Below are 4,693 nucleotides of genomic sequence, written 5' to 3'. Positions count from 1 at the left end.
ACTGAATAGTGTAGTGAGTGACCCAAGCCTGAGGTCTTTAGGACCCTCCAGAGGAGGGGAACACGTCGCTTGTGAGTCCGACACGGCTCACCATGTCGGACTGAATAGTGTAGTGAGTGACCCCAAGCCTGGAGTTCTTTATGCCCACCAGAGGAGGGGGAACACGTCGCGTGTGAGTCCGAACGGCTCGCATGTCGAGACTGAATAGTGTAGTGAGTGACCCCAAGCCTGGAGGTCTTTAGGACCCTCCAGAGGAGGGGGAACACGTCGCGTGTGAGTCGACACGGCTCACCATGTCGGACTGAATAGTGTAGTGAGTGACCCCAAGCCTGGAGGTGTTTAGGACCCTCCACAGGAGGGGGAACACGTCGCGTGTGAGTCCGAAACGGCTCACCATGGTCGGACTGAATAGTGTAGTGAGTGACCCCAAGCCTGGAGGTCTTTAGGACCCTCCAGAGGAGGGGGAACACGTCGCGTGTGAGTCCGACACGGCTCACCATGTCGGACTGAATAGTGTAGTGAGTGACCCCAAGCCTGGAGGTCTTTAGGACCCTCCAGAGGAGGGGAACACGTCGCGTGTGAGTCCGAAACGGCTCACCATGTCGGACTGAATAGTGTAGTGAGTGACCCCAAGCCTGGAGGTCCTGTGGACCCCTCAGAGGAGGGGGAACACGTCGCGTGAGAGTCCGAAAAGGCTCACCATGTCGGACTGAATAGTGTAGTGAGTGACCCCAAGCCTGGAGGTCCTGTGGACCCTCAGAGGAGGGGGAACACGTCGTGTGTGAGTCCGAAAAGGCTCACCATGTCGGACTGAATAGTGTAGTGGAGTGACCCCAAAGCCTGGAGGTCCTGTGGACCCTCCAGAGGAGGGGGAACACGTCGCGTGAGAGTCCGAAAGGCTCACCATGTCGGACTGAATAGTGTAGTGAGTGACCCCAAGCCTGGAGGTCCTGTGGACCCTCCAGAGGAGGGGGAACACGTCGTGTGTGAGTCCGAAAAGGCTCACCATGTCGGACTGAGTGGAGCAGTGAGTGACCCCAAGCCTGGAGGTCCTGTGGACCCTCCAGAGGAGGGGGAACACGTCGCGTGTGAGTCCGAAAAGGCTCACCATGTCGGACTGAATAGTGTAGTGAGTGACCCAAGCCTGGAGGTCCTGTGGACCCTCCAGAGGAGGGGGAACACGTCGTGTGTGAGTCCGAAAAGGCTCACCATGTCGGACTGAGTGGAGCAGTGAGTGACCCCAAGCCTGGAGGTCCTGTGGACCCTCCAGAGGAGGGGGAACACGTCGCGTGTGAGTCCGAAAAGGCTCACCATGTCGGACTGAATAGTGTAGTGAGTGACCCCAAGCCTGGATGAATTCAATTTAAATTTGTGCTACCATGGGACGTCTTTTGGTAATTGAACAGAGTCTTTTCTGTAATTCTGCAAAAACGCAACCCATGGTGCACTAACTATGGGACTCTGTCTGATTTTGAGGAAAAAGAGAAAAATCCAAAATCAGACAGAGTCTTTTCTCAGTGGTCTACAGGGGCAGCTTTTAGTATACCATGGGTTGGTTTTAGTATACCATGGGTTGGTTTAGTCTACCATGGGTTGGGATTTTCGAGTTTTTACACCAGGGTACCGAAACAAGAAAAATAGCAGTCTGCAGCCTGTAAAACCCTGGGCTTCGCCTACTACACGTTTGACCCCTGTGTTGGAAGGACATACCACCATCCTAGTATAGGTCGGAGACAGTAGGTGCACAGTCAAGAGGATGACTGGAGGCCCCGCGTCCTTACGAGGAGCGTTCGACGGAATTGCATAAGCGGCACACCCCAGTGAGGGGCCCATTGTGGCTATAGTTCCACATGAAGGGTGCCTCACACCGTGTGCCCGAAAGCAGTGCCTCCGCCTCAGGGCGGTCGTGCGACCGAAGCGAGTAGCCGAGTAGACCCGTCTGTCCCAGTTGTCTTACGAGGGTGGGCCGTGGTTCTGGATAGGTTGACCCACACGGGGGTCCAACTCTACTCCTGACAGCCACGGTCCGCCTGTACGATTGTTTCTCAAGCCCGGTACCCCGGGCGCTGTGTGCAGGCTAACCCCACGTGCAGCGCCCACCCTGAGTGTCGAGTGCCAAGCCGGAGTGGTGACAGCGGTGAGCTCGCCCGGCGAGTGCTGACCACGTACGGCGCGGCCCGCCTCGCACGACGCACCGCAGGCTGCCCAGTTCCCCGTCCAGCTACGGGGCCGTGGCCTGTCGGTCGTTAGGTGCGGTCCGACGCCCCTCAAAAAGGTGTCTATGGCCATCCTGGTTGATCCTGCCAGTAGCATATGCTTGTCTCAAAGTTTAAGCCATGCATGTATAAGTCACACGGCTGGAAAAGTGAAACTGCGAATGGCTCATTAATCAGTTATGGTTCCTTTGATCGCTCACTACCCGCTACTTGGATAACTGTGGCAATTCTAGAGCTAATACATGCAAACGAGCGCTGACCTTCGGGATGCGTGCATTTATCAGACTTAAAACCCGCGCGGGGTGCTGCCGCGTGGTGGCCCCCGGCCTGTTTGGTGACTCTAGATAACCTTGGGCCGATCGCTCGCCCTCGCGGCGGCGACGACTCATTCGAATGTCTGCCCTATCAACTTTCGATGGTACTCTATGTGCCTACCATGGTGACAACGGGTAACAGGGGAATCAGGGTTCGATTCCGGAGAGGGAGCCTGAGAAATGGCTACCACATCCAAGGAAGGCAGCAGGCGCGCAAATTACCCATTTCACGACACGTGGAGGTAGTGACGAAAAATAACAATACAGGACTCTTTCGAGGCCCTGTAATTGGAATGAGTGTACTTTAAATCTTGGCCAGTACCAATTGGAGGGCAAGTCTGGTGCCAGCAGCCGCGGTAATTCCAGCTCCAATAGCGTATCTTAAAGTTGCTGCAGTTAAAAAGCTCGTAGTTGGATCTCGGGGCCGGGCTGACGGTCCGCCGAAAGGCGTGCTACCGACTGTCCCGGCCCCTGCCCTCGGCGCCCCCTCGATGCTCTTGGTTGAGTGTCTTGCGGGGTTCGAAGCGTTTACTTTGAAAAAATTAGAGTGTTCAAAGCAGGCCCAGTTGCACGAATACTGCAGCTAGGAATAATGGAATAGGACTCCGGTTCTATTTTGTGGTTTTCTCAATGGACTGGGGCCATGATTAAGAGGGACGGCCGGGGCATTCGTATTGCGCCGCTAGAGGTGAAATTCTTGGACCGGCGCAAGACGGACGAAAGCGAAAGCATTTGCAAGAATGTTTTCATTAATCAAGAACGAAAGTCGGAGGTTCGAAGACGATCAGATACGTCGTAGTTCCGACCATAAACGATGCCGACTAGCGATCCGGCGGCGTTATTCCCATGACCCGCCGGGGAGCTACCCGGGAAACCAAAGTCTTTGGGTCCGGGGGGAGTATGGTTGCAAAGCTGAAACTTAAAGGAATTGACGGAAGGGCACCACCAGGAGTGGAGCCTGCGGCTTATTTGACTCAACACGGGAAACCTCACCCGGCCCGGACACGGAAAGGATTGACAGATTGATAGCTCTTTCTCGATACTGTGGGTGGTGGTGCATGGCCGTTCGTAGTTGGTGGAGCGATTTGTCTGGTTAATTCGACAACGAACGAGACTCTGGCAGGCTAAATAGTTACGCGGCCCCGTGCGGTCGGCGTCCAGAACTTCTTAGAGGACAAGTGGCGTACAGCCACACGAGATTGAGCAATAACAGGTCTGTGATGCCCTTAGATGTCCGGGGCTGCACGCGCGCCACACTGAGCGGATCAGCGTGTGCCTGCCCTTCGCCGACAGGCGTGGGTAACCCGCTGAACCCCGCTCGTGATGGGGATTGGGGATTGCAACTGTTTCCCATGAACGAGGAATTCCCAGTAAGCACGGGTCACAAGCTCGTGTTGATTAAGTCCCTGCCCTTTGTACACACCGCCCGTCGCTACTACCGATTGGATGGCTTAGTGAGGTCCTCGGATCGGCCCCGCCGGAGTCTTCACGGCTCTGGCGCGCGTGCCGAGAAGACGATCAAACTTGACTATCTAGAGGAAGTAAAAGTCGTAACAAGGTTTCCGTAGGTGAACCTGCGGAAGGATCATTAACGTTTTGAGCCCGTGGCGCTCAACAGAAACACAAACCCCGAGGGTCGAGAGAAGGTGACGGTGGGTCCATCCGGGCCCCCCGAAGACCACCGCCTCTCCCCGAGGAACCCATCAACCCCCCACCCCTCCCCGTGCAATCGTTGGGAGGAGCGCAAAGCCTGACTGGCGACGTACCCAGAAAGTACACACTACGCCCACCCTCGGACCGCCCCTGTGCCGCGACGTCTCCTGGGTCTGACGGAGCGCGTGGCGCAGGCGTCCGGGGAGGCCCTCCCGCCGGGTGTACCGTCGGCTGGAAGACCGGGCCGCGCTCCCCGCTTTGCCCGGACCATATAACCAAGCGCAGCTCGGCTTCGACCTGGCCGATCCACTGCGCGCTCGCGGGCACCCTGACACACTCTCCCGCCTGTCACGCAGGCGGGGGAGGGGTTCAATGACCGCGTCGGGTCACGGGCTCGGCCTCGTGGTGTGGCGCGGCACCCGCGGTTTGTACTCCTTTGTCAATCCTTTTGTCTCCGAACCTTTGTCTAAAGTGAAAACAAAAACAAAATGACAACTCTTAGCGGTGGAT

The 4,693-nt window shown here is 56.6% G+C and overlaps 2 non-coding genes across 2 annotated transcripts in view; both read left to right on the top strand.

Moving 5' to 3' along the window:
- Nucleotides 1-2,287: 2,287 nt before the first annotated feature.
- LOC311374752 (18S ribosomal RNA) lies at nt 2,288-4,121 on the top strand. The gene has a single exon (XR_014643112.1). It is a non-coding gene; the product is annotated as an 18S ribosomal RNA (ribosomal RNA).
- A 555-nt stretch (nt 4,122-4,676) lies between these two features.
- The window catches only part of LOC311374758 (5.8S ribosomal RNA), a 154-nt gene continuing 137 nt past the window's right edge, over nt 4,677-4,693 (top strand). Inside the window, exon 1 of the ribosomal RNA XR_014643118.1 lies at nt 4,677-4,693. This exon is cut by the window's right edge and continues 137 nt beyond it. This is a non-coding gene — a ribosomal RNA (5.8S ribosomal RNA).

This window comes from Micromesistius poutassou (genome assembly GCF_964030765.1).
Source record: "Micromesistius poutassou genome assembly, contig: SCAFFOLD_3293, whole genome shotgun sequence".
NCBI classification, from domain to species: domain Eukaryota; kingdom Metazoa; phylum Chordata; class Actinopteri; order Gadiformes; family Gadidae; genus Micromesistius; species Micromesistius poutassou.
This window is presented reverse-complemented; position numbering and strand designations above follow the sequence as displayed.